The sequence below is a fragment of the Piliocolobus tephrosceles genome, chromosome 3 (assembly GCF_002776525.5).
Source record: "Piliocolobus tephrosceles isolate RC106 chromosome 3, ASM277652v3, whole genome shotgun sequence".
Lineage (NCBI taxonomy): Eukaryota > Metazoa > Chordata > Mammalia > Primates > Cercopithecidae > Piliocolobus > Piliocolobus tephrosceles.
In genome coordinates, this window is record NC_045436.1 from 109,250,956 (window position 1) to 109,274,419 (window position 23,464).

Consider the following 23,464-nt stretch of genomic DNA (forward strand, 5'->3'; position numbering starts at 1 on the left):
CTGGATTGATAGAATGGTGTAATGGCCTTTTGAAATCACAATTACAATGCCAACTAGGTGACAATACTTTGCAGGGCTAGGACAGAGTTCCCTAGAAGGCCATGTATGCTCTGAATCAGTGTCCAATATGTGGTTCTGTTATCCCTATAGCCAGGATTCACGGGTCCAGGAATCAAGGGGTGTAAATGGAAGTGGCTCCACTCATCATCACCCTAGTGATCCACTAGCAAAAGTTTTGCTTCCTGTTCCCATAACCTGATGTTCTGCTGACCCAGAGGTCTGAGTTCCAGAGGGAGGAACGCTGCCACCAGGAGACACAACAACAATTCCATTAAACTAGAAGTTAAGATTTCCATCTGGACACTTTGGGGTCCTCCTACCTTTAAGTCAGCAGAATAAGAAGGGAGTTACAGTGTTGGCTGGGGTTATTGACCCAGACTATCATGATGAAATCAGTCTACTACTCCACAACAGAGGTAAGGAAATAATATGCATGGAATAGAGGAGATCCATTAGGGTGTCTCTTAGTATTACCATGCCTTGTGTTTAAGGTCAGTGGGAAAGTACAACAGCCCAATCCAGGCAGAACTACAAATGGTCCAGACCCCTCAGGAATGAAGGTTTGGGTCACTCCACCTGGAGAAAAACCATGACCTGCTGAGGTGCTTGCTGAAGGTAAAGGGAATACACAATGGGTAGTAGGAGAAGGTAGTCATAAATACTAGCTATGACCACTTGACCAACTGCAGAAATGAGGACTGTAACTGTCATGAGTATTTCCTCCTTCTTTTGTTAAAAATATGTTTGTGCATGTATGCACTTATACTGAGAAGGTATCTTCACTTTATTTCCTTTTCCTTTATCATGTACATAAGAATAACTGACTTCATATCAGCATTTAAATATTGTTAACTTTATGTAATAGTATTTGGATGGGGTTATTGGTGCATTTCCAGTTGTACAAGAGAGTTGTATTATTTTACGTGTAACTATGACCTTATTATTGTCTTTATTTGAAGATTATGTATGATCTCAGGAGATCTATGTGGGTTCAAGTTGACAAGGGGTGGACTTGCGATGGTTAATACTGAGTGTCAGCCTGATTGGATGGAAGGATACAAAGTATTGATCCTGGGTGTGTCTGTGAGGGTGTTGCCAAAAGAGATTAACATTTGAGTCACTGGACTGGGGAAGGCAGATCCACCCTTAATCTGGTGGGTACAATCTAATCAGCTGCCAGAAAATGTAAAGCAGGCAGAAAAATGTGAAAAGGAGAGACTGGCCCAGCCTCCCAGCCCACATCTTTCTCCCGTGCTGGATGCTTCCTGCCCTCTATCATTGGACTCCAAATTCTTCAGTTTTGGGACTCCGACTATCTCTCCTTCCTCCTCAGCTTGCAGACAGCCTATTGTGAGACTTTGTGATTGTGTAAGTTAATACTTAATAAATTCTCATATATATGTGTATGTATATGTGTGTATATATATGGGAGTGCACGGTATATTGTTATACGTGTTCTATTTTATCTTAGTTATTGTTCATCTCTTGTGGTGCCTACTTTATAAATCAGTTCTTTTCAGAGGTATGTACATATCAGAGAAAACATAGTATATACAGCATTTGGTATTATCTGTGATTTTAAGCATCCACTGGTAGTCTTGGAAATAATTGCCTCTTCCTCAGGTAAGGGAGTGCTACAAAGATGTGGACCAGGTGATCAGAACAAATGAGAGAGTGAGGGACACAAGAACTAGCATAACAAGAAGCTCTTAGGAGAGGAATTAGTGTTTCTACAGTCTGCTAAGGACTGGAACCTTGGAAGAAGGGCCCAGTGAGAGATCTAGAGAAACAGCTACTGCCACAGATGCAACGGTGTAGCAAGGAGAGAACAGGGAAGAAATAACTTATCTTTTCTCTTCTCACATGCTCCGATTTCATGTTGATGCCTTCCAGTGGCCTAACCCAACTGAAAACTAGCTAACCAGCAAGGTTCTGGAGCATGCTAACGAATCTGCTTGGGTCAGCCTCTGGCAATATAGAGCCAGGAGAGAAGGATAGAGACTGAATTTTGGAGAGACGTATGGAGAATAACCATCACACTACTATTATTATTCACAAATAGAATTATCTGAGAACTCTTTCTGAAAACATCTTTTTCATGCAAAATTTCAACTGGAAGTAAAAACTTAAAGGGCTTTGTAAACTCAAGCATCCAAGCTTTTAAAGAATCATTTCTCAGAGCCCTCTGGCTGGAACATTCCTAGTAGCATTTACAAAGGGTCTCTAGAAGTCTTGGGAGGCTTTGCAAGCCAAAATCTGGAAGAATTTGAGAGTATGCTTTTATTGACTTCCTTTGGGCATCCCCAGGTCTCTCATCATTTGGTGGTTTCCTGTGTCAGCACCAGTCTTGGTATGCCTGGTTAGTCACTTGCTGATTGTTTTCAAGGAAGCCAGCCAGGCTTCAACAAAGGGTGACTACCTCATAACAAATCAGCCGCACAGCAGCAAGAACTCCTACTAATGGCTTCCCTTGAATTCACAGACTGTGTAGATTTTAGATTGAAGTAACATTTTCTCTTTCCAACTTTGCCATCCTTATCTCTTCCTCGTGAACCTGAGCTAACCCATAGACCAAATAATGGAAGAGGACAGTGGTGGAGAAGCATGCTGTCTTCCCTGAAGCCTTAGATTAAAATTATACTCAAGGCCAGTTGTCATGGTTCATGCCTGCAATCTCAGTGCTTTGGGAGACTGAGCTGGGAGGATAACTTGCAACCAAGAGCTCAGGATCAGGCTGGGCAACATAGCAATATTCTGTCTCTACAATAAGTAAGTAAGTAAGTAAGTAAATAAATAAATAAATAAATAAATAAATAAATAAATAAAATTATCTGATTGTGGTGGCATGTGCCCGTAGTCCCAGATTCTTAGGAAGCTGAGGTTGGAGGATTGCATGAGCCTGGGAGTTCAAGACTGCAGTAAGTTAAAATTGTGCCACTGCACTCCAGCTTGGGCAAAAAAGCAAGACCCTAACTCTAAAAAAAATATTATAGCCAATATCAGAGTCTTGAGTATTCACTGTAAACAGCCCAAACAAAAGCCTGATTTCTAAATCTCCTAGAAACTAAGAGTGTTGAAACTTGAGAGGACTGATATAAAGTTGGAAGTCACTGTTTTAATGGAGAGAGACAGAGTTAACTATAGGAAAACTGAAAATTAGGAATGGAAAGCAAAGATGAGTCTTGTAAGTAACATATATAGCTAAACAATAAATACAAGTGAAATAGATTGACTTCTAGAATGGCAGTGTGGGAAACTCTGCTGAGCCACTCCTCAGTGAAACTGGTGAAAATTGCGTATAAAGAAACAACCATTTAAATGCTCTGGAAATGGCCCTAAGGGCAAACGGCAAATAAAGAAATATCTACTCAAGGAAATCTATGAATATCTGGCAAGAGAGGTGAGTCTGTGACATTTGAATTGAAACTACTTGTTCCTCCCAGCTCAGTGAGCCAGAGACTCTACTCTAGACCGCTGCAGGCAAGAATATGACTCTATATTCCCCAGGTGTTAGCTGCAGGGCTTTCGCTGCAATAGGACATAACTTGAGCTTTTTTGGTTCTGCCCCTGGCTGCCTGTTGCTAAGGCTAAGTCTTAGGTGAATACAATTGGGAGGAGGAAGCTTCCTTCTCCCACGCAACCCTTTCTTGTAGAAAGGAAGTTCTACCTTGGGTGTGGTGCATTGAGAATGAAACAACCTTTGCAAAAATTATGACAGTGAGAGAAATTATGACAGTGAGAGCTTCTAACTTAACAAACTAACTGTGTTTACTCATTCCTGGGCATAGGTGGAGCTAATTGTGGAAGAAATTTAGTTTATAGTTTAACTTTGAAGAAAGGATAATATTCTCTCCAAAAATCTGACCCCTCTGGGGACTGAAACCACCTTTGTAAGACTAATGAAAGACCAAAAGCTTAGGATTATGAGTGGGGAATGAATTAAGCTAAGATGTAGATGTAATTAAATGATAACCAGCCACAGTTCCGAAGGTGACAAGATTTGTAAGTTCTCTAATTGCTCTTACAGATAACAACAGTATTGTCAAAACTCAATATTGGTCTTTGACGTACTGTTCAGACTTTTGCATTTTGGCAGATCACTTGATGCCACCTGGATCTGTGACTCATACCAGGGAACTGGCTTAACCAGTCCTGTGACCCCCTACCCTGAGACTGACTCAGCACATGAAGACCATTTTGGATACACCTATGATTTCATCCTGAACCAATCAGCAGGACCTAATTCCTCACCTCCTGCCTACCAAATTATCCTTAGCTTCTGAGCTTTCAATACTTAAACTCTTTCTTTGCTGCAGTATCTGCTGTTTTCAGGGAATTGGCTTTTCTGGGCAGTGGGCAAATGAACCCACTGGGCTGTTATAGGAATACTAGATCCCTGGGAGGATTTTCCTTGGCCTTTGAAGTAAAGTTCCACACTGTGAGTGGCAAGTTGAAAGACCTGCAAACTGCTGCTTCTTCACACTCCTCTCTCACCCCATCCACCAAGCATTCAGCTCTAAGAGCCATGGTGTCACTGAGAGAGAAGCTTGTCATTGTTTCCACCCCCAACTCTGGAGCTCTAGCTCAGAAATTTTGCCTAGAGAGAGAATCAGGCCATAAAACAGGCAACTCCTTATCTCTTCCCAAGGGAGCCTACTTTATTCCAAACAAAGTGTAGGTAATTTTAAACTTAAGGGCAGTCTGAAGAACAGTAGAAGTTGTGGCGAAAAGCAATTGAGAAGAAATTTGGGGACCAAATGAAAATATAGCCTAGACTGTATGCCAGCTAGTTTGTAAGAGAGAACTGGGAAATAAGATAGCTGAGAGGAGTTCTCTTGAGGTTAATACAAATAGCAAACACTGATCTCAGAAACTTTCCCATATAAAGTGTCACAATATGATTAGATTTATTTGTATATCTTTTTTTTTTTTTTTTTTTTTGGGTGGATGGAGTCTCACTCTGTCTCCCAGGTTGGAGTGCAATGGCGCAATCTCGGCTCACTGCAACCTTTGCCTCATGAGTTCAATTGATTCTCCTGCCTCAGCCTCCTGAGTAGCTGGGATTACAGGAGCCTGCCACCATGCCTAGCTAATTTTTGTATTTTTATTAGAGATGGGGTTTCACCATGCCGGCCAGGCTGGTCTTGAACACCTGACCTCAGGTGATCCACCCACCTTGACCCCCGAAAGTGCTGGGATTACAGACATAAGCCACCATGCCCGGCCAATTAGATTTATTTGTAAAGAAAAAATTATGTTCTAAGGCACTGTTGGAAACAATTAAGTAATAGGCCAGAAATTAGTAGAGTTTAACAGCTAGGTGTAATCAGGGAAAGGGTGGGAGAGAGTCTTACCAGTACCACTATCATCCCGGGATAATTGCTGGATACATTCAGAACTGTGCTTCCCTGATCAGAGAGCATCAGAGGCTTACAATGGTGTGTATGTTGAGAAGTGAGGGAATGGAGGCCGGGGAATAGACTTCAACTAAAATAACAAAGCCCTCACTAAACAAATAAACAAGAAAATAATAATAGTAACCCTAGAGGGGACGGCGTACCAGTTTCCAGAGTTGCTATGACATATTATCTAAAATGTCCAGTTTCTAACAACAAATTATGAACATGCAAAAGAATGGAAAAGTATGAATTGTATACTGGATGAAATACATGCAACTGAAACTACTTATCAGAGTAAATTAAATAAAAAAGAAGAGATCATCAGACTTGATTTTAAAACATGCTCTAACTATATGTTGTCTGCAGGAGAAACTTTATATTCAAAGACATAAATAGATTGAAAATAAAAGGATTTGAAAATATCAAAGACCAGGTGCAGTGGCTCATGCCTCTAATTCCAGCACCTTGGAGGTTGAGGTGGGCAGATCACTTGAGGTCGAGACTTTGAGACCAGCTTGACCAACATGGTGAAACCCCATCTGTACTAAAAGTACAAAAATTAGCCAGGCATGGTGGCACATACCTGCAGTCGCAGCTACTTAGGAAGCTGGAACATGAGAATTGCTTGAACCTGGGAGGTGGAGTTTGCAGTGAGCCGCGATGGTGCCGCTGCACTCCAAACTGGGTGACTGAGTGAGATCCTACCAAAAAAGAAAAAAAAAATTCAAGCAAACAACAACCACAGGAAAGCTGGAGTGGCTGTAATAACTAAGTTAAACAGTTTTTGCAGGATACAAAATCACTCTGCAAGAATAATTTGTATGTCTATACACTTACAATAAATAATATGAAAATAAGTAAACAATTTCATTCATATTAGCACCAAAAAGAATAAAATACACTGGAAAATATTTAACAAAGGAAGTGCAAAATTTACACCCTGAGTTACTACAAAATATTGTTAAAAGAAATTACAGAGGATTAAATAAGGGGGAAAACATACCATAGTCATGGATGGTAAGACTTAATATTGTTAAAATGGCAATATAGCCCATCTGATGTACAGATTCAACACAATTTTCATTGGAATCCCAGCTGACTTTGCTGACATTGATGGCTGACTCTAAACTTAATGTGAAATTGCAAGGAACTCAGAATATCAAAACAAACCTGAAAAATAATAAATAAGGAGAGCTTATATATCTTGATTTCAAAACCTACTACAAAGCAATTGTAATAATGACAGAGTGATACTGGAACAAGACAAACATTTTTGTTTATTTGCGTAGGTGCCATAGCAGAATATCACAGACTGGATGGCTTAAGCAGCAGAAACGTATTCTCTCACATTTCTTGAGGCTGAAAGTCCAACATCAAGGTGTCATCAGGGATGGTTTCTGGTATGAACTTTCTTCCTGGGTTGCGAATGGCTGCCTTTTCACTCTCTTCTCCTGTGTGAGCATGTACTTGTGGTGTTTCTTCCTCTTCTTACAAGGATACCTGTCCTACTGGGTTCGGATGCTACTTTTATGACCTCATTTAATCTTCATTACCTTCTTAAAGGCTGTATCTCTAAATATAGATGGGCTAGGGCTTCAATACATGTATATGGGGGCCAGGAAACATAATTCAGTCCATAACACAATGCAACAGAATTGAGAATCCAGAATTAAACCCATATCTCCATGGCCAACTCATTTTGTGAACAGGGTCCTAAACCACTAATAGGGAAAGAATAATCTCCACAAATTGTTCTGGGACAATTGGATATCCACAGGCAAAAGAATGAAACTAAACCCTTACCTCATACCATACACAAAAATTAACTCAAAATGGATCAAAGTTCTAAAAACTGAATGTTCTTAGAAAACAACATAGAGGTAAAATCTTCATGATTTTGGATTTTGTAAAGAATTCTAGGCCGGGCGCGGTGGCTCAAGCCTGTGATCCCAGCACTTTGGGAGGCCGAGACGGGCGGATCACGAGGTTAGGAGATCGAGACCATCCTGGCTAACATGGTGAAACCCCGTCTCTACTAAAAATACAAAAAAAAAAACTAGCCGGACGACGTGGCGGGCGCCTGTAGTCCCAGCTACTCGGGAGGCTGAGGCTGGAGAATGGCGTGAACCCGGGAGGCGGAGCTTGCAGTGAGCTGAGATCCGGCCACTGCACTCCAGCCTGGGCGGCAGAGCGAGCCTCCGTCTCAAAAAAAAAAAAAAAAAAAAAAAAAAAGAATTCTATAATATGACATTCAAATAAAAAGCAACAAAAAACACTGAGAACTTGCAAATCATATATTTCATAAAAGTCTTATAGCCACAGTATAGAAAGAGCCCTTGCTACTCTATAATAAAAAAGATGCAATTAAAGAAAGAGTAAAATAATTTAAATAGACATTTCTCTAAAGAAGATTTAAAAGTCACTAATAGGCACTTGAAAAGATGCTCAACATTATTAGTAATGAGGGAAGTTCAAATCAAAACCACAATGAGGTACCATTTCACACATACTAGGTTGGTTATAATAAAAAGGACAGATAATAACAAGCATTGACAAGGATGTGGCAGTTCTTCAGAGGGTTAAGTTATCTTATGATCCAGAAATTCTATCCTTAGATAACATATTCAAGGGAATTGAAAAGATATGTTCACACAAAAACTTGTATGCCCATGCTCATAGGATCACTATTCATAACTAAAAAGTAGAAATGACCCAAATAGCCATCAACCAATGAATGAATAAACAGAATATCTTATAAGTATGCAATGGAATAATATTTACCCATAAAACCTAATGATATACCACCACATGCTGAGACAAGAATGAACCTTGAAAACATTATACTAAGGAAAATAAGCCAGATACAAACTGACAAATATTTTATAATTCTACTTGTGTGAAGTACCTAGATTAGTCAAATTCATAGAGGCCAAAAGTAGAACAGTGGGGTGAGGAGGAAAGGAGAGTTATGGTTTAGTGGGTACAGAGTTTCTGTTTGCAACAATGAAAAAGTTCTGGAGATGGCTAGTGGTGAAGGTTGCACAACAGTGTGAATGTAGTTAATGCCACTGAACTGTACACTTAAGGGAAAGTGTTAAAATGGTAAATTTTATGTACGTATATTGTATCACAACTGCGCACATTATAGGTGAGAGAATATTTTTTGATGGGGTAAAAAGACATAATATATCTACAGTCTATCTAAAGTAGTGAAATACTTATTCTAAGTAGACTGTGCAAAACTAACATGCTATCTTATAAACCCTAGTGCATTTGCTTAAAAGCTATACAAAAAGATACAATAAAAAACAGTGGATAAACCTAAATCATGAGCTACCACTTCACAACACTAGAATGGTTGTAAGAAAAAAATAATAATAAGTGTTGGCAAAGATACGGTAGGTAGTTCCTCAAAAAGTTAAACACAAAGTTACCATATAATCCATAATACTAAAAATGCTTAACCTAAAATAGAAAAGAGAAAACAGAAGAACAGAAATGAGATACAGTGAACAGAAACAAATCATAAAATGGTAGCTCTAAATGCAAACATACCAATAATTATATTAGATGCAAATGTTCTAAACACACCAATAGAAAAGGCAGGGAAAAAAACCACTACAAAACAAATTTATGCTGTCTACAAAATAGTATGTTCAAATATAATTTGATGTAGATCAATAGTAGAATGATAAAAATGAATACCTGAAAACATTAATCAATAGAGAGCTGCAGTGGCTACATTTATACCAATATAGACTTTATAGCCAAAAAAATACCAGGGATAAAAGGATCTGTATATAATGTTGAAAGAGTCAAATTATCAATAAGATAAAGCCATCTTCAATCAGTTTGCACCTAGTAATAGTACATTAACTTACACAAAACCAAAATGGACGGAAGATAAAAGGTAAATAGACTAATATACAATTATAATTGAAGACTAAAATACTATTTTCTCAGTAATTGAGTAACTAGTAGACCAAAAAACCAAGCAGGATATAGAAGAAAAAAGTATCACTATTGAGCAACTGGATCTAATTGGTATTTGTAGAACACTCCCCCAAACAACAACAAAATATACATTTTTCCACATGTATATGGAACATTTACCAAGATACAGCATGTCCTGGAACATAAAAAAATTAACAAATTTAAAATATTTGAAATATATGAAGATGTTCTCTGACCACAGTGGTTCTTAAACAAGAAACAAATATCAGAAAACTAACAGGAAAATCTCTAGACCCTTGGAGGTTAAATAACATACATTGAAATAACCCATGTATCAAAGCAGAAATCTCGAGAGAAATTAGAAAATATTTTGAAATGAAGAAAAATGAAAATACATAAATTGTTTTTGATGCAGCTAAGTCAGTGGTTGGATCAAAATTTATAACAAGATACATATATCAGAAAAGAAGAGGTCAGGTGCAGTGGCTCATGCCTATAATCTGAGCACTTTGGGAGGCCACACTGGGCAGATGGCTAGAGTTCAGAAGTTCGAGATCAGTCTTGGCAACATGACTAAACCCTATCTCAAGAAAAATACAAAATTAGCTGCCCATGGTTATGTGTGCCTGTATACCCAGCTACTTGGGGGCCAAGGCAGGAGGATTGCTTGAGCTTGGGAGATGGAGGGTGCAGTGAGCCCTGTTTGTGCCACACTCCCAGCCTGGGTGACAAAGTGAGACTCTCCAAAGGAAAGAAAGAAAAAGAAAGAGAAAGAAAGAAGGACAGAGAGAGAGAGAGAGAAAGAAAAAAAAAAAAAACATTCAAAAAAAAAAAAAAAAAAAAAAAAACTAAGCTTCCACCTTAAACTAGAAACAAGAAAAAAAAAAACAAAAAACAAAAAAAAGAAAGAAAGAAATAGTAAAAATAACCACATGAATTAAATGAATAAAAAGCAGAAACACAATAATCAATGAAAACACAAGCTGATTCCTTTAAAAGATTGATACAATTTAGAAAGCTCTAGCAAGATTTACAAAGAAAAAAGAAACAAGACACAAATTTCCAATATCAGGAATAAAAGAAGAGACATTATGACTGACTTTGCAGGCTTTAAGAGGATACTAAATTAATACTATGATAAATGCAACAAATCTGACATATTATGGGAAATCAAATTCCTTGAAAAATCTCAAATTACCAATACTTACCCAAGATGAAACACATAGCTGAGCAGTGCTACAGCTATTAAAAACTTGAATTCAAAGTTAAACAAAAAAATCTTTCTGAAAAAGAAATCTTTATGCTTACGTGTCTTAACTGTTAAATTTCACTAAATGTTTAAAGGAGATATTATACTAATGTTAGTTAAATTCTACTAAATTTTTGAAGGAGATATAACACTAATGCTAGTTAAATTCTACTAAATGTTTAAAGGAGATATAACACTAATGCTACATATTTTCTTCCAGAAAATGGAAGAAAGGAGATGTTTCATAATCTATTTTATGAAGCCAGGAATAGAATTCAAACAAAGATGATACAGAAAAAAAATTCCAAAGACCAATATATTCCTCCTAAACATAGACACAAAGTCCCTGGTAAAATGTTAGTAAATTGGACACAGCATTATATAAAAGGAAAACAGGAAAACAGCACTAATGAAAAATGCAATTTACTCAAATAATGCAAGGTTGGTTCAATAATTGAAAAGTAATCTGTGTAACTCATCATATTGACAATCTAAAGAAGAAAAGCCCACATTATATCAAGTGATCCTGAAATAGTATTTGGCAATAATTGATGTACATTTGATACAGAAATAGATATGCAATTTTTTTCAGACAATCTTGCTCTGTTACCCAGGCTGGAGTGCAGTGGTGTGACTACGACTGACTGCAGCCTCCACCTCCCAGGCTCAATTGATCCTCCCACATCAGCCTCCTGAGTAGGTGGAACTACAAGTGTGTGCCACCATGCCTGTTTTTTATTTTATGTTTTGTAGTGACAGGGTCTCACTATGTTGCCAGGGCTGGTCTTGAACAGCTCAGCTCAAGCCATCCTCTTGCTTCAGCCTCCCAAAGTGCGTGGATTACAGGCATGAGCTACTGCACTGGTTTATATTTTTAAAAAGTTATATTGTTTACATGTATGCAATGCAACATAATGCTTTGATATATGTATACATTTGGAATAATTAAATCAAGATACTTAGCATGTACATCACCTAAAATATTTGTTTTTTGTGGTGAGAATATTTAAAATCTACTCTCTTAGCAATTCTCAAGTACACAGTACATTATTATTAACTATAGTTACCATTCTATACAATAGATCTTCAGAACTTCTTTCTGCTGTCTAATTGAAACTTTAAACCTTTTGGCCAGCATCTTCCCATACTCTCTCTGTCCCCACCCAGCCCCTAGTAACTACCATTCTACTCTCTACATCTTTTAATTAAACTTTTAAAGATTCCACATATAAGTTAGATCATACAGTATTTGTCTTTCTGTGCTGGTCTAATTTTACTTAGAATAATGTCTTCGAGTTCCATTCATGTTGTTGCAAATCACAGAATTTTCTTCTTTTTTAAGGCTGAATAGTATTCCATTGTGCATATGTATCACATTTTATTTATTCATCTGCTGATGCACACTTAAGTTTATTCCGTGTCTTGGCTATTGTGAATAATGCTGCAATAAACACAAGAGTGCAGATACCTCTTCCACACACTGATTTCATTTCGTTTGGATATATACCCAGAAGTGGAATTGCTGGATCATATGGTAGTTCTATTTTTAATTTTTTGAAAAACTTCCATATTGTTTTCCATAATTGCTATGCTAATTTACATTCTCACCAGCAATGTACAAGAATTCCTTTTTCTCTGCATCTTCACCAACATCTTCTATCTTTTTTTAAACATAAAAGGCATTATAATAGATGTGAAGTGATACATCACTGTGACTTTAATTTGCATTTTTCCTGGTGATTAGTTTCATAAATCTATGTCGGCCTGTTAGCCCTTTGAATGTCTTTTGAGAAATGTCTATTTGGGTCCTTTGCCCATTTAAAAATCAGGCTATTTGTTTTCTTGTTATTGATTTGTTTGGGTCCCTTACATATTTTGGATATTATCCTCTCATTAGACGTATAGTTTGCAAGTATCTTATCTTATTTCATAGGTTTTCTTTGCTGTACAGACCCTCTTTAGTTTGATAAAATCCAGTTTGTCTATTTTTGTTTTTATTGTCAGTGCTTTTGGGGTCATGTTCAAGAAGTCTTTGCCAAGACCCATGTCAAGAAGCTTTTTCCTCTATGTTTTATTCTAGTAGTTTTGTAATTTCAGGTGATGTATGTATATGGAGTGATATAAGGGTCTAATTTTATTATTCTGCATATGGTCCGTATCCCATTCTTGATAAAGAATTTCAGGCTGGGTGCGGTGGCTCACGTCTGTAATCCCAACACTTTGGGAGGCTGAGGCGGGCAGATCATGAGGTCAAGAGATAGAGACCATTCTGGCCAACATGGTGAAACCCTATCTCCACTAAAAATACAATAATTAGCTGGGCGGGGTGGCACAAACCTGTAGTCCCAGCTACTTGGGAGGCTGAGGCAAGAGAATCGCTTGAACCCAGGAGGTGAAGATTGCAGTGAGCAGAGATCATGCCACTGCATTCCAGGAAAAAAAAAAAAAAAAAGAATTTCAGCAAGCTAGGAATAGAGGGTGACTTCTTCAATCTGATAAAGAATTTCTACCACAATCTATGCTAACATTTTATTTACTGGTAATATAATGAAAACTTCTCTCCTAAAAAAGTTTTTCTCCTAAAAAAGGCAAGAATGTTCATTCTCACCAAAATTACTGAACATCATCCTGGAAAACCTAGCCATTGCAATAAATCAAGAAAAACAATAAAATAAAAGATGTATGAGATGAGAAGGAAGAAATAAACTGTCCTTATTTGTATATGACATGATTTCCAACATAAAAATTCCCAAGAATTTATTTTTTAAATCCAAGGATGAATATGTAAGTTAAGCAGGGTTACAGAACACAAAACACAGACCTTGTTGTTTACAAGGTCAAAACTCAAAACAATCATTATTATGCACACCAGCAATGAACAATTTGATAACACAATTTTTTTAAAAAAATTACAAAACTCCTTACAGAGAAGAAATATGTAGTAATAAACCTAACCAAACTGCAATATCTGTGTGCTGAAAACTACAAAATACTGATGAAGGAAATCAAAGAAAATCTGAATAATGGAAATATATGGCTTGCTCGTGGATTAGAATATTAAACAGAGGAAAGTTGTTAATTCTGGTAAAATTATAATTTTATGCAAAATTCTAACGAAATTTTTGTGGGTTTTTTTGTAGATGTAGACAAACTGATTCTAAAATTTATCTAGAGAGCCAAATAAATCAAAATGACTAAAGCAGTCTTAAAAATTAGAGAATTAATAGCACCTGACTTTTAGATATACTAAAAAACTACAGTAATCAAGAAAATGGGTATTAGCAAAGAAACAGACTCATAAGTCAGTCTACAGTAGTCTTGGAACAGGATAGACAATCCAGAAATAAACCCGTAGAGGTATAACTATTTGATTTTTGGCAAACTTGCAAAATAAGTAAATAGAGAAAGAATAGGTTTGGTTTCTTTGAAAAAATAAATGATGTTGGAACAATTGAACATCCACATGCAAACAAAGTATAACAAAAGGTGTGTGGCATTATTTCTGAGGACTCCGTTCTGTTCCATTGGTCTATATCTCTGTTTTGGTACCAGTACCATGCTATTTTGGTTACTGTAGCCTTGTAGTATAGTTTGAAGTCAGGTAGCGTGACGCCTCCAGCTTTGTCCTTTTGACTTAGGATTGTCTTGGCAATGCAGGCTCTTTTTTGGTTCCATATGAACTTTAAAGCAGTTTTTTCCAATTCGGTGAAGAAACTCATTGGTAGCTTGATGGGGATGGCATTGAATCTATAAATAACCTTGGGCAGTATGGCCATTTTCACGATATTGATTCTTCCTATCCATAAGCATGGTATGTTCTTCCATTTGTTTGTGTCCTCTTTGATTTCACTGAGCAGTGGTTTGTAGTTCTCCTTGAAGAGGTCCTTGACATCCCTTGTAAGTTGGATTCCTAGGTATTTTCTTCTCTTTGAAGCAATTGTGAATGGAAGTTCATTCCTGATTTGGCTCTCTGCTTGTCTGTTACTGGTGTATAAGAATGCTTGTGATTTTTGCACATTAATTTTGTATCCTGAGACTTTGCTGAAGTTGCTTATCAGCTTAAGAAGATTTTGGGCTGAGACGATGGGGTTTTCTAAATATACAATCATGTTATCTGCAAACAGGGACAATTTGACTTCTTCTTTTCCTAACTGAATACCCTTGATTTCTTTCTCTTGCCTGATTGCCCTAGCCAGAACTTCCAACACTATGTTCATCTGATCTTTGACAAACCTGACAAAAACAAGAAATGGGGAAAGGATTCCCTATTTAATAAATGGTGCTGGGAAAATTGGCTAGCCATAAGTAGAAAGCTGAAACTGGATCCTTTCCTTACTCCTTATACGAAGATTAATTCAAGATGGATTAGAGACTTAAATGTTAGACCTATTACCATAAAAACCCTAGAAGAAAATCTAGGTAGTACCATTCAGGACATAGGCATGGGCAAGGACTTCATGTCTAAAACACCAAAAGCAACGGCAGCAAAAGCCAAAATTGACAAATGGGATCTCATTAAACTAAAGAGCTTCTGCACAGCAAAAGAAACTACCATCAGAGTGAACAGGCAACCTACAGAATGGGAGAAAATTTTTGCAATCTACTCATCTGACAAAGGGCTAATTTCCAGAATCTACAAAGAACTCAAACAAATATACAAGAAAAAAACAAACAACCCCATCCAAAAGTGGGGAAAGGATATGAACAGACATTTCTCAAAAGAAGACATTCATACAGCCAACAGACACATGAAAAAATGCTCATCATCACTGGCCATCAGAGAAATGCAAATCAAAACCACAATGAGATACCATCTCACACCAGTTAGAATGGCAATCATTAAAAAATCAGGAAACAACAGGTGTTGGAGAGGATGTGGAGAAATAGGAACACTTTTACACTGTTGGTGGGATTGTAAACTAGTTCAACCATTATGGAAAACAGTATGGCAATTCCTCAAGGATCTAGAACTAGATGTACCATATGACCCAGCCATCCCACTACTGGGTATATACCCAAAGGATTATAAATTATGCTACTACAAAGACACATGCACACGTATGTTTATTGCGGCACTATTCACAATAGCAAAGACTTGGAATCAACCCAAATGTCCATCAGTGACAGACTGGATTAAGAAAATGTGGCACATATACACCATGGAATACTATGCAGCCATAAAAAAGGATGAGTTTGCATCCTTTGTAGGGACATGGATGCAGCTGGAAACCATCATTCTCAGCAAACTATCACAAGAAGAGAAAACCAAACACCGCATGTTCTCACTCATAGGTGGGAACTGAACAATGAGCTCACTTGGACTCGGGAAGGGGAACATCACACAATGGGGCCTATCATGGGAAGGGATTGCATTGGGGAGTTATACCTGATATAAATGATGAATTGATGGGTGCTGACGAGTTGATGGGTGCAGCACACCAACATGGCACATGTATACATAAGTAACAAACCTGCACGTTATGCACATGTACCCTAGAACTTAAAGTATAATTTAAAAAAAAAAAAAAAAAAAAACAAAGTATAACAAAAGGAAAAGTTAAGCTTTACATCTATATCTTTTTTTTTTTTTTAGAAACTGATTTTTATTTTTCATCAACCTTATTTCCATGTTGCTTAAGAGTCTGTGCAAGAACAGCTTAAGACCATTCGGTGGTTGCTCCTACCCATTCAGTGGCCTGAGTGGTGGGAGCTGCAGATCAGTCTTCCATGGTAGGCTGAGTGCTCCAGTCTTCAGCAGGGAACTGCTGAATAGGCACAGAGGGCACCTGCACATCTTTAGACCAGTCTGCAACATCAGACTGAGTAGCAGTGAACTCAGGAGCTGGAGCAGTCTATTAACATGGAAAATCCTCCTTGGTCACAGCTTTTTCAGCAGCAGCCTGCTCTTCTTTTTTCAATCTCTTCAGGATCTCTGTAGAAGTAGAGATCAGGCATGACCTCCCACGGGTGTTCACGGGAAATAGTGCCACGCATGCGCAGAGCTTCCCGAGCCAGCATCCACCACATCAAACCCACTGAGTGAGCTCCCTTGTTGTTGCATGGAATGGCAACGTCCACATAGTGCAGAGGAGTATCTGTGTTACATAGCGCAATGGTAGGTAGGTTAACATAAGATGACTCTGTGAGAGGCTGGTGGTCAGCCCTGGGCTCAGTAACCACAAGAAGCCATGGCTCCCGGAAGGCTGCCTGGATCTGGTTAGTGAAGGTTCCAGGAGTGAAGCTGTCAGCAATTGGAGTGGCTCCAGTGGCAGCAGCAAACTTCAGCACGGCCCTCTGGCCAGTATTCCTAGAGGATAAAACACTGAAATTAGCAGGATTTTCAATGGCAACAATGGCATGAGCTGCCAACAGAAGTCTCCCAGGTCCTCTTCAGATTTACGATGTAGATGGCATCACTTTTCCTTTTACAGTACCGTTCCATTTGGGAGTCAAGAATGGCACCAACTAAGTGGGTTCCTGCTGCAAGGAACTTAAGGACATCCTCCTTCATTTGCAGAACATCAAGGGCTCCAGACATTGTGAAAGTTTCCCTTTAAGTTATGACGGCAATCCACTACTAGGCTGTATGAACCCTTCTGTAGGTAGTGCGGAAAGGCTGTATCACTATTAATGCAAAGTAGATCATAGTTCTAAATGTAAAACCTAAAACTATAAAGCTTTTAGAAGAACACATGAGTTGGGGTTAGACAAGATATCAAAGAGTTATCAGACATGATATCAAAGATGATTCTTTTATAAAAAAGATAAATTGGATTTTAATAAAAATTTAAACTTTTTGCTCTCAGAAGGACACTGTTAAGAAAATGAAAAGATAAGCTATGTACTAGGATAAAATATTTTCAACGTATATATCCAACAAATGACTTCTGTCCAAAATAGAAAAAAAACTCTCAAAACTCAACAGTAAGAAAATTAAAAGCTCAATTAAAATATAGGTAAATGATTTGAGCAGATACTCAACAATGAGGATATATGGATACAAATAACCCCATAAAATGATATATAATATATCACTATAGATATGAAAATTAAAACTATGCAATTTTCAATATTAGAAGAGTTACATTTAAAAATATTGAAAACACCTATTGCTGATGATGATGCAGAGAAATTGTAACTCTCATACATTCTTTATGGGAGTTACACAGACCTTGAAACTGAACAAAATTGTCCCCTATGTACTTCAAAACTAATTGGAACTGGTGACTCTTTATCCCTTCCAATTTTTCCCTTTGGGAATGAAAAACTTTATACTGTCTATATTTAATGTCTGTGCCTGTCTCGCCATTGTATTTTGGATTCAGATAACTTGCTTTCTTGTTTTACATGTCCACAGAAAGACAACTATTTTTTCCCAGAATGAATCATACCTAGTGATATGATTTGGCTCTGTGTTCCCACCCAAATCTCATATTGAATTGTGATCCTGACTGTTGGAGGTCAGGACTGGTGGGAGGTGATTAGATCATGGTTCAGGCAGTCTGGAATAGTTTAGCGATTACAAAAAAAGTTAAACATACACTTACATAACCAAGCAATTCTGTATTTTGGGTATTTACCCTAGAGATATGAAGCATATTCATAAAATCTTATTGCCTAACATTCACAGCAGCTGTATTTGTAATTTCTACAAACTGAAAACAAGCGTAATGTCCTCAGTGGATGAATTGATAAACCACTTCGGTATATACATATAATGGAATACTTTCTACTCAGCAAGGAAAAGCAATAAACTGGTGATGTATATAATACTTGGATGCATCTCAAAGGAATTAAGCTGAGTGAAAGAAGATAATCTGAAGAAGTTACACACTGTTGTTTTTATTTAAAGCAACATTCCAAACAAAACGCTGTAGTACTGGAAGTTGGCAACAAACATCCAAAAATATGGAAGTGGATACTCTATTCTCATTGTCACTTGTTGGGAGATTCAAGATACTTATGGAGTGATAAAGAAAAGATATGGACATGGGGTGGTAGTACCACATGCAGGCTTTTTCAGGACAATGCCTTGAGAGATTTGTATATTAGGAGAAGTCTCTCACTGCATGAGACTGTTCAGAGGCTATGGTGTGGAGGCCACCACTCTGAAGGAAAAGAAGGCAGGGTACTTCTGTGGGAGAGGGCTTAGGAGACAGAACTTATGTGTCTAGATCATGTCACTCAGTAGCACAGTAGGGATTCTCCAGGTGAGAGGGTTCCAGAGCATAGCAGCATTCTGGGATCTTTACAGATTTGGAGTTTATCCTATGACTAGCAGATGCCGTGTGCACTTTCATGGGGCATGCAAAGCAAACAAGCTCTAAATGTCTAAAATATGCGAATATTTAAAGCAATGAGATATATGAAAATTTGAGTTTGGCCCTAGTATGCTTATAAATTAATGGATCCTTGCCTGCTGTGAAGAAATAAACAACCGAGGGGCCGATATTTAGAGGTGACAATTAGTGTGATTATATAACAATTGGTTAATGGGTAGAGGCTGGAGGAAATTAGGGAACATAATAAGAAACAAAACAAAACACACTAGATTGCCTTGAAGAGACTGTGGGTAGAAATCGGAATGTCACAGTCAATTCTGTTAAGGAGTCAGGAAATGAGGAACATGTTATCAAGATTGAAAACATTTTATATATAACTGAGGAATTGTTACATAGTGGCAGAAAACTTGACTGTATTGTGTTCTACAGTTGAGGAGAAAACAGAGATTGGAAACAATAAAATTGAATGGGTAGCTAAAATGATTTCCAAGTAAAGCATTGATGGTGTGGCTTATTTTTTTTTCCTGCTTAGTAAAAAACACTAGGAAATAGATAAAGTAAGAAAGTTAAGCAAAAGTGAATTTGCAATTGATAAATTGGGAGGTTATTGGTCTATCCAGATTGTAAAGCATGCTAAAATGAGGAAAGTCGCTGTCAGGAACGTGTGCAATGGTGAAGAGGGCAAGGATATGGTTGGATAAACTTTTATTGATGCACTTAGGTGTGTGATTACCGGATCCACTCAGCCATCTCAGTGGAAGCCAGGGATAGAGATGGGGTTATCCAGGAAAGATCTATGGAGGACTGTCTTGTCTAATGCCATAGACCCTTGTGACATACACAGGAGATCCACAAAGTTATTGAGAATGTCATATCAGCAGGAACACTCCTAGCTTAGACTGAAAGGAAGAGAGAAAGGACAACATGAGAGAAAGATATTGGGCTTCCAAAACTACACAGGCAGGAACCTGCAATTGCAAACATGTGCTCCCACTTAAGAAAAAGGAATAATAACTCTCTTTATTATTTCTTTAGTGGAGACCCTGCAGGTGGGACAGAGGTCTGTGGAGCTGCCACAATTTCAGATGGCACAGCATCAAGGCACATAGCATTATTCACAGGCCTTGAAACCTAACAAAATTGTCCCATTTCAAACCGAATTGGAACTGGTGACTTCGTATCCCTTCCAATTTTTCCCTTTTGGAATGAGAAATTTTATATTGTCTATATTTAATGTCTGTGCCTGTCTCACCATTGTATTTTGGATTCAGATAATTTGTTTTCTTGTTTTACATGTCCACAGAAAGAGAATAGTTTTTTTTCCTAGTATGGATCATACCTAGTGACACGGTTTGGCTTTATGTTCCCACCCAAATCTCATGTTGAATTGTGATCCTGACTGTTGGTGATCAGGAGTGGTGGTAGGTGATTAGATCATGGGGGTGGTTTCTAATGGTTTAGCAGCATCCCCCCACTGCTATCTCATGGTACACTTTTCACGAGATCTGGTTGTTTAAAAATGTGTAGCACTTTCCCCTCTGCTCTTTCTCGTCCTCCTGGTTGCCATGTGAAGAAGGTGCTTGCTTCCACTTCACCCTTGCACCATGATTAGAAGTTACCTGAGGCCTCCCCAGCCATACTTCATGTACAGTCTGTGGAACCGTGAGTCAATTAAAACTCTTTTCTTAATAAATTATCCAGTATCAGGTAGTTCTTTATAGCAGTATGAGAATGAAATAATACACTCAGAGACTAATTTGTATCTGATTTAGTTGATGAGATTGGGACTTTCGAGCTGATAATATTTAGACGGGACTTTGTACTTAGAATGGATGATGTAATGGGTTGAGACTTTGGAGGATATGAGTGGTATGAGTGTATTTTTTATGTGGGACAAGTGTGAATTTTGGGGGGCCAGAGGGTGGACTGTAGGAGTTTGAATGATGCCATTCTCAGAAGATATGTTTATATCCTTACCCCCAGAACCTGAGAATGTGACTTTATTTGGAGAAAGGGTCTTTGCTGATGTAGTTAAGCATCTCAATATGAAATCAACCTGGATTATGTAAATGAGTTCTAAATCCAATGACAATTATCCTTTTAAGAGATACACAGGAGAACGACACAGATGAGAATATCATAAGAAGACAGAGGTAGAGGTGGGAGTTATGCAGCCACAAGCCAGGAAATAACCTAGAGCCATCAGGGAAGAGGCAAGGAAGAATTTCCCCCTAAAGCCTTCAAAGAGAATGACACCTTGATTTTGGACTTCTGGTGTCCAGAACTATGAGATAACCCATTTGGGTTGTTTTCAACCATGGTTTGTGGTAACTTATTATGGCAGCCCTAGGAAACAAATACATCTACTTTGTTACATTTTTAGATTTAGAGCTCTTTTAAGTGAAGATCACACTGGTATTATAGAAGAACCCTCATGTACATTTGGTTTCTTTGTGTAAGTTTGGGAGCCTGGGATTCTTGTTTTTGAAATGATCGTGACAAAAAATACAGCCCTAAGTTTACACAGACTTCTTAATAGCCCCATGAAGAGCAACTCTAAAGAAAGCATAAGATTCTATGTCACATCCAATTTGGGGTCTCATTGGGCAGAATAGGATTCTACCGAAAAGGTATGTTGTTTTTAATCTCCTTCCAATTCGTAGCAGGATTACTTCTATAATGGGAGGTCTTTTCGGTATGTAGTTAGGACACAAGGTCAAGAAGGCAACCTTTCTGAGCTGGTTTTCTTATCCGTGAAATAAGAAAGCATTTGAATCTAACTTGCATCATTGTTTATTTTACATGAGAAACAATGTGAACATGCTTTTTAAGCTATAACACACCACACAAATGTACTTTAAAACTATTGATATTGCTAGATGATTTTAAGCTGAAATATTACAACATTTACACTTTATGCTAACATGTTTTCTCCCCCATTCCTATTTCATTAAATTAATTCGAACACTGAGTCATTTATCTTGACATCTTATCAGTTTCCACAGTTTTGGATCACTTGCCTATTCCACATCATCATCCAAATTCAGATTAGGAAGTTTGCCTCTAGTTTTTGAGGCTATTATAACAATGTTTGGAATATTGTGAATGAGCATTTTTTTTCTGAAATTAATATATTTATCAAGTCATTCCCAGTGGGCCATCACTTACCTGTTACATATCAAGCTATGTAGCTATTTTGATAATTTTCTTATTGATAAAAGGTTGGCCATGAAATTTTTGCTTGATTTGAGAAACCTAGCTATTCAATTATTATTGATTTTAATGTTATAGTTTCCCTGTGTTTAAGAACAAAAACAGAAACCCTAGATATTAACTGAAAATCCCAGTTAATAACCTGAATAAATGTTGCAAAATAATTTCTTATATTTGAATTTTTCTGTTTTAAACAGGATATTATACATTGCTGACTATAGCCTTCATGCTAATTAACTTCAATCAAATGAAGACTCTGATTCTAGCAAGAAATGTCAGAAAGAATAAGGTAAAAATAATATGTCAACCTTCACTCTTCATGCTGCAGCCTTTAGCTCCAAAATAATAGAATGAAAGGCTATGGAAATTCGTTCATGCAAAACAATTACTTCCATATTTGACTCATTACCATATAGCCATGTTAACTCATGGTAGATTCATTTCCTTTATTTGCTTTCTCTGAAGGCATTTTTTTCACTTTACTGTTTACTGCTTGTCCAATATTTTGTTTTTTCTACTATTCTTTGTTCAAACTGCAAAAATCTGAAATAAAAATATAATATAGAAGTATAGGCATCAGCTAACATTTTCTATGGCATATGGTACTTCAGATGCCATATGTACCAGTGTTTAGTGATTCTGGCAAAGAGGCATAGAATGGTGAAATCCAACTGCCAGGATTGCTGAAAACAAATATGTAAATGCTCCAGGGCTTTTGTTATTCATAACATACCTCTAACACAGCACATACAATATGCTGTTCATTCTGTAACTAGTATAACTAATAAACCACATTTTTCTCTCTTATTTTTTAAGGCTTCTCCAAGTCTGTATGGTCTTCTGACTCTAACCTTCAGTCTCACTACTGAACTCTATATTTCAGGAAGCTCACATTAATGAAAGAGGCCTAGGGGAACACATTCATCCTTTTTCAAGGGCATTTATTTATTTTTCAAATTAAAATCCAAAGTCTTTTGCAGGCTTCTCTGTGAAACAAAGAAAATGCACTGGGTATGTTCTCTAGACAACATGCAGTCACGAGGCGAAAGCAGATAACACCAGGAAAGGCAAATTTTGGCAGAAGAACAGAAGTTCCTTTACCATGGGGTGTCCTGTGGTCTTCCCCACACTGAAGTTCCATAGGATGTAATGTAAGAGGAGGTCTACGGATATAATTACTTTTAAAAAGCTAAACAATGAGAATTTTAATAACTTTTAGGCTGCTACAAGCATTCAAGTCTGTGTAAAAAAAAAAATCACAATTTTGAGATAATCATTATGTAAGAAATAAATGTCAGTCTTGTTTT

The 23,464-nt window shown here is 37.5% G+C and overlaps 1 pseudogene; it reads right to left on the reverse strand.

Annotated features, from left to right (window-relative positions):
- Positions 1–16,319: 16,319 nt before the first annotated feature.
- Positions 16,320–17,455, reverse strand: LOC111549371 (annotated as a pseudogene).
- Between the last annotated feature and the right edge of the window lie 6,009 nt (positions 17,456–23,464).